Consider the following 13,100-nt stretch of genomic DNA (forward strand, 5'->3'; position numbering starts at 1 on the left):
CTCGGCTGGCTCCGGCCTCTCTCCTCCTCTGAGGCCTGGCTTTCCTCCTCGCGACCAGTCTGCCGTTTCCTTCTTTTCCTCACTCGCGAGTCCGGCCACCGCCGTTCCCGTTTAGGGATAGTCTCGCTCGGGCGCCTGCTCGAGACTGATCCCAGGGGCTCCGGGCCGCGCAGGGAGGGAGCCGCCTTCCGGAAGAGGACGGTGGGGCGCGAGGGAAGCCATCGCGGACTAAATAAGGGAGGCTGCAGCGGCTGCGCGTGCGCCCAGAGGCGTCGCGGGAGGGGGTGCTCTCGGGCGAGCTCTCCGGCCGCTGCCCCCGCCCCTGCGCTGTCGGGCGGGGAGATCGGAAACCCCCTGGCGAGACCAAGGGCGGACGCTTCCCGAAGAGCTGCCTGGGCTGCAGCCGCGGAAGCTGCGCCCTGGGGAGCGGGGAGCGCGCTCCGGCGCCCTCGGGCCGCTGCTAGAAGCCGGAACCGAGCCCGGGCCGCTGCCCCTCACCGGACGCCGCGCGCGCCACCGGCCCTCCGTGGGGCAGGGGCTGCTGCGAGCTCGCCGGGCACCCTTTAGACGTAAGTCTCACCCTGCACCCCGAGGCGGGAAGGAGCGTGTGCTGTCCCGGCCAGAAACGGCCAATAGGAAGGGCTGAGGGGTTCTGTGTCCAAGGCAGAAGGCCGTGCGTCAGGGCGGCCCTCAGCGGAGATGCCAGCGCGGAGCAGGGAGCGCCGCTCGGGGCAGGGAATGAAAGCGGTGCTTGAGACTGGAAATTTAGGGAGATTAGTTCCTTAGGAACAACGCTGAACCGTCTCACTGCCTCACCCTACCCCTTGTTTTTTTTTTGAGACAGGGTCTCGCGCTGTCGTCCAGTCTGAGTGCAGTGACCCGATCACAGCTCACTGCAGCCTCGACTTCCGGGGCTCACGGGTCCTCCCACCTCAGCCCCCTGAGTAGCCGGGACCAAGGGCATGCACCACCACGCCCGGCTAATTTTTTTTAAAGAAGTTTTTCCGGAGATAGGGTCTCGCTGTGTTACCCAGGCTGGTCTCGAACCTCTGGCCTGAATTGATCCTCCCGCCTCGGCCTCCCAAAGTGCTGGCATTACAGGCGTGAGCCACTGCGCTCGGCTTTTCACCCCTTTCTAACGTTTTCCATACCCAGCGGTGCCCTGACCACCCTCTCTTTATCTCTCACTTTTCCCTCTTCTGTTTCTTCCTCGCTGAAGTCCGTTGGTGAGAGAAAATTCATGTGAAAGTTCTGGGTGTGAATAAAGGCCTCAGGTGTGTTAAGTGAAATTGCTACAAATTTGATTTTATGTACTGCTGCAGGTACATTGAGAGGAGAAAAGTCAAGTATACCAAACAACCGTTAGTTGAGAGTGATGGTATTCGGGTGATTGATTGGTTGATTGACTTTTTTTTTGCACTAAACTCTTTGTAAGGCAACATTAGTTTAATGAAAAGAATTGTGGTAAACATAAATATGTGATTAACACAGAAGAGGCAACTAGTAAACAAGTCAGAAGAAACAACCCCCTCCAAAAAATAAAAAGTAACTGATTTATTTAGTGTCTAAGAAGTTACATTATTGCTAGACCTAATAGAATGAAGAGATGGAATGATGTAGGGAGAAAGCCTCTGAAATCACAACTGGTTGGAAAAAAAAATTACATAATCTTATTTGTCACATCCACCTGCCAGATGTGAAGATTATTGCTGTTTATGGAGATGTGCAGACCAATAAAAAGCCTATTTAATGCTCACTTAGACTGTCAGTAACTGAAAAAAAAATTGCCAGTGACTGAAATGATGAAAACAAAAAAATTCGGTAGCGTCTTAACATGCAATTTCTGACATATTTGTAGTGAATCCATTGAAGACAAACATCAGAGGAGTACAACAAATAACAAATATTTCATAGAAACTTTTTGAAAACTGGCATCAAAATTACTACTGATCTGTTTGATAACTAGATGTCTGCTGAAATTGGTATAAACCATTTGCTCAAAAGTAGCCAGGCATGGTGATGCATGCCTGTATTCCTAGCTACTCCAGAGGCTGAGGCTGAACAATCACTTTAGTCCAGGAGTTCGAGACTGCAGTGAGTCATGATCACACCAGTGCACTCCAGCCTGGACGACAGAGGGAGACCCTGTCTCAAAAAATAAATAGGCCGGATGCAATGGGTCATGCCTGTAATCCCAGCACCTTGGGAGGCCAAGTCGGGTGGATCATTTTGAGGTCTGGAGTTTGAGACTAGCCTGGCCAACATAGTGAAACCCCATCTCTACTAAAAATATAAAAATTAGCCAGGTGTGGTGGTGTGCGCCTGTAATCCCAGTTATTCAGGAGGCTGAGGCAGGAGAATCGCTTGAGCCTGGGAGGCAGAGGTTGTGGTGAGCCAAGATCTCACCACTGCACTCCAGTCTGGGTGACAGAGTGAGACGCTGTCTCTAAATAAAACCACATTATCAGAAGTCTGATCTGCTCTCCTTTACAGAAATACTTTATCTTTACTTCTACTCTCTCTTGAACCCACAGACTTCATTCCCACACTCTTGAACCTGTTCAAGATCATCTGTAGCGTCCATGTTTTCAAGCCTGATTTTTATTTCTCGGTCTTCATCTCCACTTGTCAGCAGCATTTGACACAGCTGATAACTTTCTTCTCCCTAAAGCTCCTTATCTTGCCTACCAGGATTTCATTTTCTTTCTTGCTTCTCTTCCTTCCCAAATGGCTGTTCCTTAGACTCCTTGCTGGTTTCTCCTTCTTTTCCAGCCTCTAAATGCTGGAGTGGCCCAAGATTCAAATCTTACAACCCGCCCTCCTCTGTTCTCTCTCCCTAGGCAATCTCGTTCAGATCTCTGACTGGATGAAACCCACATTTGAATTTCCAGTCCACACCTTTCCTATGAACACAAGACTCACACTTAACTGCCTACTGTATAACACTGCTTGAGTTTCTAACAGGCATCACAGACTTAATGTATTCAAAACCAAACTCTATCTCCCCCCACCCCAAACAAGTCCTGCTGAGATCTTCCCAGTCTCTTGAAATGACAACTCCATTCTTCCAGTGGAAGCTAAAAACTTTGGAGTCATCTTTTATATCTCACATTGACTCCATCAACAAATTTTGCCAGCATTACCTTCAAAATATATCCACAATCTGATCTCTGTAACCCACCTCCACCAAGTTCACTCTGGTCCAAGCCACCATCATTACACCACCTGGACTGTGGCAAAGGCTTTCTAACTGATCTTGCCCTTCTCTGCCTGCTTCCACATTGTTTGCTGTCTCATACAGTGCAGTAATCCCTTAAAAAATCAGATAATATCATTCCAATCTTGAATAAAAGCCAACGTTATAGCCATGATCCACTAGGCCATATGTAAACTGCCTGTTACCACTGACTTCTTTACTTGCTCTTTGTTTTTGTTTTTTTTTGAGACTGATTCTCACTCTGTTGCCAGGCTGCAGTACAATGGCGTGATCTTGGCTCACTGCAACCTCTGCCTCCCGGGTTCAAGCAATGCTGCTGCCTCAGCCTCCTGAGTAGCTGGGACTACAGGCACGTGCCTCCACACCCAGCTAATTTTTGTATTTTTAGTAGAGACGGGGTTTCACCATGTTGGCCAGGATGGTCTCCTCTTGACCTCGTGATCCACCCACCTCAGCCTCCCAAAGTGCTGGGATTATAGGCACGAGCCACTGCGCCCGGCCCTAGTTTCTCGTTCTTTTCCCACCATTCTACCATCCCTCCCTGTTTCTCCAATATACCAAGCATGCCTCTGCCTCAGGACCTTTGCACTGCTGTCCCTTTGCGTGGAATCCTCTTCCCCCTTAGTACTTGCTTAGCTTACACCCTCATTTCTTCAGGTCTCTAATTAAGTCTTGTCTTGTTTAATTGAGAACTCTGCATGATGGCACCCTACCACCATGTTGCTCTCTTAACCCTGATCTATTTTTCTTAAAACCATTTGCCATATATTTTGTTTATTGGTTGTTTTCCCACTAGAATGAATGCTTCATGTGACATACCATAAATATTTGTTGAATTAAAGGATATTTGCTTGCAGAAACATACACAATGAAAATAGCAAAATTGAATTCTCGAGGAAAAAGCATAGGTTCTATTTCTGTTTGCTTTGTGAAAGAATAAAGGAATTATAAATCCAGTCCTGTTCTCACAAATAAGATGGAGGATAAAGCTAGATTGTTCCTAATACAGGCAAAATATTGTGATAGATATTAAAAAATGTACATGAATTTGCATGTATAGCAAATCTTAAACCAGGTTATTTACACTGCTATCTAATGAGAAATATCAAGTTTCCAAATGAGTAAAAGACCCACATTTCAACCTGTAGATTGAACACATACCAACCAATAGAGGGGAAAAACTATCAACTCATAGGTTATATATAGGTTGACCAAGATTTTAATGTGATTCTATTGAAGGAAGAACCAAAAAGTGAAATCCTCAAGCCTCTAGTTGTGAAAGGGATATTTTTTTTTTTTTGAGACAGAGTCTGACTGTGTTGCCAGGCTGGAGTGCAGTGGCGCGATCTTGGCTGCTTGCAACCTCCACCTCCTGGGTTCAAGCGATTCTCCTGCCTCAGCCTCCCAAGTAGCTGGGACTATGGGCGCGTGCCACCACACCCAACTAATTTTTGTGTTTTTAGTAGACAGGGTTTCACCATGTTGGGCAGGATGGTCTCCATCTCTTGACCTCGTGACCTGCCCATCTCAGCCTCCCAAAGTGCTGGGATTGCAGGCGTGAACCACTGTGCCCAGCCAAAAGGGACTTTAAAAAGTTTTGCTGCAATTTCTAAAACATCATAAAATAAGGATGTATTCCTTAAAATTTTCACATACTTCATTCCTCTTTTTTCTCTGTCCTTGCCTTCCTCACAAACTCAGCCTACTTTAGTGATTAAAAGCATGGGTTTTAGAATCAGTATGACATTACGTAGAGCTCAGGCTACATTATTGACTAGCAACGTCACCTTGGGCAAATTACTAGTCTTGAAGATTATCCTGCTTTGTCTCTAAACTTGGCTTAATAGGGTATAGTACTGTTTGTGAAAAGTAATTGAAATTGTGTAAATAATTTAGCAGTACCTGGCACATACATGTTTCACTACTGGTGGTTATTGATTCTTTAAAAATAGTATTGAAGTTCTGTGTATCAAGTCTTAGTAACATAGTGTTAAGCAAAGTCACTTGGATTTTGCTCTTATGGAGTTTGTATTTTAAGTATAATACATAACTAAAAGGAGATACTTTGGGGTCTCATATTTGTGATATGAAGCTTTCATTCAATTATGAGGAAAAACAAGAAACTGCAACAAAAATTACTATCTGGGAAAGGGGAGTAAACACCTCCAGGACGTCACCATATCATCATATGGTGTACCCTTCTAGGCAGGGATGATGTAAATAATGCAATCAACAGATCTTGGGAGAATTACTTATTGACTCAAGATTGGCCATTTTTTAAGGTTCTTCCAGATAATAGATACTAAAGTTCAGCTAATATTGAGGAGCATACCCTAAACCCTTTACCTGTGTCTGGTGAAACTTAACCTGAATTAACCCAACCATTAATTTTCTGAGCACCTCTGAGCAGTTGCATGCTGCTGAAGATTATAAAATAATAGAATATAGTGATTCCACTTCAGCCTCATCATCACCAAAATCAAATGGCATAGTAATTTAGAAAGTAATAACTGCTACAGAGAACAGTGGGGTAAGATAAAGTGTTGGATGGAAGCGTAATGTTTTCAAGTAGAGTGATTATTGAGCACGTGGCATTTGAGCAAAGATTTGAAGGTGATGAGGTAGCAAGCTATACAGGTGTCTGGAAAGGAATGTTTCTGGCAAAGGGAACAGCAAGAGCAAAGGTCCTGAGGAAAGACTGTGCCTAATGTGTTCAGAAATAATAAGGAAACCTCTGTGGTTGAAGGGTAGTGACTGAGAGGGAAAATATTAGGAAATGAGGCAAAGTTGAAGGAGTGTGTGGAGGAACAGACTGAAGGATCTTATAGGCCATTATAAGAAGATTGGCTTTTATTCTGAGTTAATTGGGAAGCTATTGAAGAGTTATGAGCAGAAAATGACATGGCTACTGTGTTGAAAATAGTCTATATTGCAAGGAAAGAAGCAGGGAAACTAGTTAGGATCCTACTGCATTGCCTAAGTGCCTAAGGTTACTGTTTCAAAGCAGAAAGTAAGCTTCTTATCTAAGGCCATTTTCTTTACCTGTCCTTTATTGCCATCCCCCCTTCAGTTCACCTTATATTATCAATTATCCCTTCCTTTGTATATTCAAGCTCTCTTTCATCTGGATTATTTCCACTGGTCTTTAAACATATCTAAATCCTACCACTAAAAAAACCCTTTCTTGACCCTATACTCTTAACTGCTCACTTCAGCCAAACATCCGCCAAGTCTTATTTGTGGTACCTCACTTGTTTCATTCTTTACTCTCGTATTTACATTTTAGGTCACTGTAGTTTGACATCTGCCCCCATAATATTGGCAAAATAGATTTCCCCACAGCAGTGGTTCTTCAAAAGGCAGTGCCGAGTCTCCAGGGGGCATTTGGAAATGTGTGGCAGTATTTTTTTTTTTTTATCACTGCTATATTTTTAGTGTGACTTAAGGGCGAAGGGTGCTGCTGATATTTAGTTACCAGAGGTCAAAGATGCTAAACATGTAGCAATGCGTAGGACAGTCCTTTATACTTAAGACTTGTCCTGCTCAAAATATCAATGTTGTCTCATTTAGAAATAGTGTTAAGGTCACAGGTCACAAACAACTTCTTTGTACCTATGTTTAACGAACATTTTTTTCACTCTTTTTCTTACTTGATCTCAGAATATTTGACATTGATAGTGACTCTCTTTGCATTGCCCTTCTCTCTCGCCTTCTATGGCACAACACATTTTGTATTTTCTTCTTCCTTCTCTGACTGCTCCTCTCATTACTTTTCACAGACTCGTCCTTGTCTACTCCACCAGCAAATGTTGAAGTTCTTCAAGAATCAGTCCTTTGAAGGTGGTGTCGTTGAAAATGATGAGTAAGAAACTCCAAGAGTGCATTTCTCCACAAAACCAGTGAATACATTGGCAAAAATTGTCGGAATCAATTTTATATAAATTCTGGAAATTAGTCAAAGGTTTATAGTAACCGAGGAAACATCTTTTTAAAAAGATGGCTAAGGCCAGGTGCGGTGGCTTATGCCTATAATCCCAGCACTTTCGGAGGCCAAGGTGAGCAGATCATTTGAGGTCAGGAGTTAGAGACCAACAAAAAAATTAGCTGGGTGTGGATGCGGGCGCCTGTAATCCCAGATACTCGGGAGGCTGAGGCAGGAGAATCATTTGAACCTGGGAGGTGGAGGTTGCAGTGAGCCAAAATCATGCTACTGCACTCCAGCCTGGGTGACAGAGCGAGACTCTGTCTCAAAAAAAAAAAAAAAATAAAGTCTGAATCCCGAATCTCAGGAGCACTTTCTGTCACTTAAACTTACCCTGGTACCACCTCCCTGTCCAGCTTTGAAAACAACGACCTGCATTTCTGATATCTGTTCAACGACCTGCATTTCTGATATCTGTTCAACGACCTGCGTTTCTGATATCTGTTCTGGTGCCAAAGGGAGCAGAATGGACCTCGTTTTCTTTTTTTCTGTCTTCTTTTTTTTTTTTTTGAGACAGAGTTTTGCCCATGTTGCCCAGGGTGGAGTGCAGTGGCGCAATCTCGGCTCACTGCAACCTCCACCTCCCGGCTTCAAGTGATTCTCTTGCCTCAACCTCCCAAGTAGCTGGGATTACAGGTGTTCACCACCATGCCCGACCAATTTTTGTATTTTTAGTTGAGACAGGGTTTTGCCATGTTGGCTAGGCTGGTTTTGAACTCCTGACCTCAGGTGATCCACCCACCTCAGCCTCCCAAAGTGCTGGGATTACAGGCATGAGCCACTATGCCTGGCCATGGACCTTGTTTTCAAAGAATTATGGAGGCTTATTTTAGTTCACCTAACTTGGAAATCTCCTGAGGAAGATGGGTGACTACAGGCATTTGTCAAAAATTTGTAAAGGCAAGTTTATTAGCCTCTGCCATCTTGGGCAAAGAATAATAGCTAAGGTAAACAATAGACACACCAAAAAGCCTGGGAGGAAAAGCTGGAAAGTAAGATATTTTGGAGAATAAGGGCTTTTAAAACTCCCACATATTCCTGGGAATCCAAAAGGCCACATTCACACCCAGGGTGAGCAAATACTCAGAAAAGACTTGAGAAAGCCTTAAACTCTCACCTCTGGCTAACCATCAGGCTCTGCTCAAATAGGAAGTGAAAACTAAGGTGAATTTGTTGCTTAGCTGAATGTTGAAGGCATGCCCCACGCTTACACAGAGCCTACTGGTAAAGACTGAGAGTGTTTTCTTTTTGTCTTGGTTTCAGGCATTTAAGGAAATCTATTTCTCTGTTGAATCACTAGCTGCGAATTAAGCTAACAAAAGAAGCTCAAGTGGTCACACACAGCAACAAATACAGACTTTATGAAGTTCAGAAAAGTTACCAAACAATAGTAACCGTAACAAGTACCAACAACAAACTATGGGGAGGGAGGAGAATCTGATTTCCAGAGTTACTACACTATGATACTATTCAAAATGTCACATTTTTAGCAAAGATTACAAGACAAGGTAAAACCAAAAAAGTATGGCCCATACACAGGAAAAAAAGAAATTAATAGAAACTACCCCTGAAGAAGCACAGACTTTGGATGTAGAAAACAAAGACTTTTCATCAACTTAGATATGCCAGAAGAGCTAAAAGAAACCATGGACAGAGAACAAAAAAATTAGGAAAGCAATGTCTCATCAAATACAGAATAACATTAGAGAGATTGAAATTGTAGAAAAGAACCAAATAGAAATTCTGGAGTTGAAAAGTATTATAACTAAAACTAAAAATTCACTAGAGGTATTCAGCAGCAGACTGGAGAAGTCAGAAGAAAGAATCAACAGGCTTCAAGATAGGTCAATTAAGATTATGCAGTCTGAGGAGCAGAAAGGAAAAAGAATGAAGAAAAATGAACAGTGCATAAAAGACTTCTGGGACTCTTATCAAGCATACCAATATATGCATAATGGGAGTCCCAGAAGGAGAAGAAAGAAAGGGACATAAATAATATTTGAAGAAATAATGGTAGAAAATGTCCCAGCTTTGATGAAATACATGAATCTAGATATTCAAGCCTCAAAGAACTCTAAATAGGGTAAACTCAAAAAGACCCACACCAAGACACATAACTAAACTGTCAAAAGTCAATGACAAAGAATCCTGCAAGCAGCAAGAGAGAAGCAATTCCTCACATACAAAGGATTCTCAGTAAGATAAATAGCTGACTTCTCATTAGAAACCACAGAGGTCAGGAGGCAGTGGGATGACGTATTCAAAGTGCTGAAAGAAAAAACTGTCGGCCGGGCTTGGTGGCTCACGCCTGTAATCCCAGCACTTTGGGAGGCCAAGGCAGGCGGATCACGAGGTCAGGAGATCGAGACCATCCTGGCTAACACGGTGAAACCCCGTCTCTAATAAAAATACAAAAAATTAGCCGGGCACGGTGGCGGGCGCCTGTAGTTCCAGCTACTCAGGAGGCTGAGGCAGGAGAATGGCGTGAACCCGGGAGGTGGAGCCTGAAGTGAGCTGAGATTGTGCCACTGCACTCCAGCCTGGGCGACAGTGAGACTCTGTCTCAAAAAAAAAAAAAGAATTAAAAAAAAAGAAAAAAACTGTCAAGATTCTGTATCCAGCAAAACTATCATTCAAAAGTGAAGGAGAAATTAAGACATCCACAGATAAGCAAAAACAGAGTATCTCACTAGTAGTCCTGCCCTACAAGAAATACTAAAGGGATCCTTCAGCCTGAAGTGAAAAAACACTAGACAGTAATTCAGATCCACATAAAGAAATAAAAAACACTGATAAAGATTTAAATACGTAGGTAGATATAAATGAAAGTAATAATTATATCTGTGTCAATGAAAGCACAGTGTATTAAGGTGATTCATGATGATGAGGAAAGTATGAAGTATAGGAGCAAAAATTTTGTGTACTGTTGAAACTAAGTTGGTATTTTTTGAAAGAGATTGTTATAAATGAAAGTGTTAATTGTAATCCCTAGAGCAACTACTAAGAAAATAACTAAAAATTTTGAAAAGGGAATAAAAATGGTATGCTAGAAAATATCTAATACAAAAAAGGCATAAGGGAGGAATTGAGGAAGACATAGGGAAAACAAATAGCAAGTGGCAATGTCCTCCCTTACTACTAACTACATTAAGTGTGAATGCCTTAAACTCCATTTAACAGTTGGAGAGATTGGCAGAATGGAGTCTTTTAAATGCTCTAACTATATCCTGTTTATAAAAGACTCACTTTAGAACGAAAGACACAAATATGTTGAAAGTGAAAGGGTGTCACCTTAGTTTTCTTTTTTTTTTCTTTTTTTTTTGAGAGGTAGTTTCATTCTTTTGGCCCAGGCTGGAGTGCAATGGCACGATCTTGGCTCACCACAACCTCCGCCTATCGGGCCCAAGCAATTCTCCTGCCTCAGCATCCTGAGTAGCTGGGATTACAGCCATGTGCCACCACACCTAGCTAATTTTGTATTTTTTAGTAGAGATGGGGTTTCTCCATGTTGGCCAGGCTGGTCTTTAACTCTCAACTTCAGGTGATCTGCCTGCCTCGGCCTCCCAAAGTGCTGGGATTACAGGCCTGAGCCACTGCGCCCAGCCAGCACCTTAGTTTTCTTGTGCTGCCATAACAGAATACCTGAGACTAGGTAATTTATATAGAGCAGAAATTTATTTTCTCACAGTTTTGGAATCTGAGAAATTCCAAATTATGACATTGGCAGGTTTGGTTGTCTGGTAAGAGCTGCTTTCTGCTTCCAAGATGACGCCTTATTGCTGCATCCTCTATACGGGAGGAATGTTATATCCTCAACGTGGCAGAAGGTAAAAGGGCAAAAAGGAATGAAATTCCTCATCAGGCCTTAACTTAAGGGCACCTAATCTCATTCATGAAGGGAGGAGCCCTCAAGACTTACCCACCTCTTCCTGGCTGGGCGCAGTGGCTCACGCCTGTAATCCCAGCACTTTGGGAGGTTGAGGCAGGCGGATCACAAGGTCAGGAGATCGAGACCATCCTGGCTAACACGGTGAAACCCCATCTCTACTAAAAATACAAAAACAAAATTAGCTGGGCGTGCTGGCGGGCGCCTGTAGTCTCAGCTACTTGGGAGGCTGAGGTGGGAGAATGGCGTGAACCCGGGAGGTGGAGCTTGCAGTGAGCCGAGATTGTGCCAGTGCACTCCAGCCTGGGTGACAGAGCGAGACTCCGTCTCCAAAAAAAAAAAAAAAAAAAGACATCCACCTCTTAAAAGTCCCACCTCTTAATACCATCATGTTGGCCATTTAGTTTAAGTATCTGAATTTTGGAGGGCACACATTCAAACCATAGCAAGTGGAAAAAGACATTCCAAGATATCTCAGGTTCACATGGAACAGTCTTCAGAATAAAGCATGTTAGTCCACAAGTCTCAGTTTTAAGAGATTGAATTACAAAGTGTCTTCTCTGACTACAATGGAATAAAACTGAAAATAACACACCCTTAAACAACCAATGGGTCAAAGAAAGATTAAATCACAAGATAAATTAGAAAATACTTTGAGATGAATAAAAACAAAAATGCAGCACCCTAAAACATACGGAATGCAGCAAAAGCAGTGCTCAAAGGAAATTTTATAGCTGCACATGCCTACATTAAAAAATACCGAGAATCAGCAACCTAACCTTCCACCTTCGGGAACTAGAAAAAGAAGAGGAAACCAAAGCTAGCAGAAGGAAGGAAATAATAAAGACTGGAGCAGAGATAAATGAAATATACAGTAGAAAATAGAATCCACAAAACCAAAAATTGGTTGTTTGAAATAATAATGTTCACAAACCCTTAAAAAGACTGAGCAAGGCAAAAAGATTCAGATTATAAACAGATAGGGGGGGGGGGAGGGGGGGGGGGGGGGAGGAGAGAGACGGGAACGCTTAAAAATAAAAATAGGGGGGGGGGGGCGTGAGCAGGGAGGGGGCAGGAGAAGGGGGGGGGGAGAGCTTGCAGGAGCGAGATCGGCATGACTCCAGCTGGTGAAAGAGCGAGACTCTCAAAAAAAAAAAAAATAAAAAAATAAAATCAGGAATAAAGTGGGGACATTACTGCCAATCTCACAGAAATAAAAAGGATCGTAAGGAAATACTATTAACAATGATATGCTAACAAATTAGATAGCCTATGGACAAATTCCTAGCAGCACACAAACTACCAAAACTGACTCAAGAAAAAACTAAACCTATAATAGTACTAATTAAAAAAAAAAAAAAACTTCCAAGAAAGGAAAGATCAGACCACGTGGCTTTACTGGTGACGTAAAATATTTTAAGAGTGCCAGTCCTTCTCAGACACTTAAAGTAGGGGAAGAGGGAATATCTTAACTCATTATATGATGCCAGTGTTACTTAGTACCAAATCCAGACAAAGACATCACAAGAAAATAAAACTACAGTCCACTATTTCTAATGAATATAGATGCAAAGATCCTTAACCAAAGTGAATCCTGAAGCACATTACAAGGATAGCCAAAAAAAAAAAAAAAAAAAAAAAAAAAAAAAAAAAAAAACTGTTAGAGCTAATATCTCAATGTCACAGGATGCCCAGGATCAACATACAAAAATTAGTTATATTTCTGTATCCTTGCAATGAACATTTCAAAGTGAAATTAAGAAGACTCATTTACAATAGCATCAAAAAGAATAAAATACTAATAAGATGTAAGACTTATACACTGAAAACTACAAAACATAGTTGAAATTTAAAAAGACCTAAATAGGCATTTTATGTTCATGTATTAAAAGACTTTGAAAATGGCAATACTCCCCCAATTAGCCAACAGAATCAGTGAAATTCCTATCAAAATTCCAACTGCCATTAATGTAGAAATGGGCAGGTTGATCCTAAAATTCATAAGAAATTGCAAG

At 42.5% G+C, this 13,100-nt stretch overlaps 1 protein-coding gene and 1 long non-coding RNA gene across 3 annotated transcripts in view; one reads left to right on the forward strand and one right to left on the reverse strand.

Moving 5' to 3' along the window:
- The window catches only part of WAC (WW domain containing adaptor with coiled-coil), an 87,697-nt gene extending 87,158 nt beyond the window's left edge, over positions 1-539 (reverse strand). Inside the window, exon 1 of one of the 2 annotated variants that reach the window (XM_003269400.4) lies at positions 1-539. The gene's annotated coding sequence lies outside the window, so the exon portion shown is untranslated. The other variant, XM_030799022.1, reaches the window with a different exon arrangement.
- LOC115831287 lies at positions 480-9,531 on the forward strand. Its single transcript, XR_004026811.1, has 3 exons — positions 480-569; positions 6,997-7,079; positions 8,463-9,531. It is a non-coding gene; the product is annotated as an uncharacterized LOC115831287 (long non-coding RNA).
- Positions 9,532-13,100: the final 3,569 nt, after the last annotated feature.

This window comes from Nomascus leucogenys, chromosome 18 (assembly GCF_006542625.1).
Source record: "Nomascus leucogenys isolate Asia chromosome 18, Asia_NLE_v1, whole genome shotgun sequence".
Taxonomy (NCBI): domain Eukaryota; kingdom Metazoa; phylum Chordata; class Mammalia; order Primates; family Hylobatidae; genus Nomascus; species Nomascus leucogenys.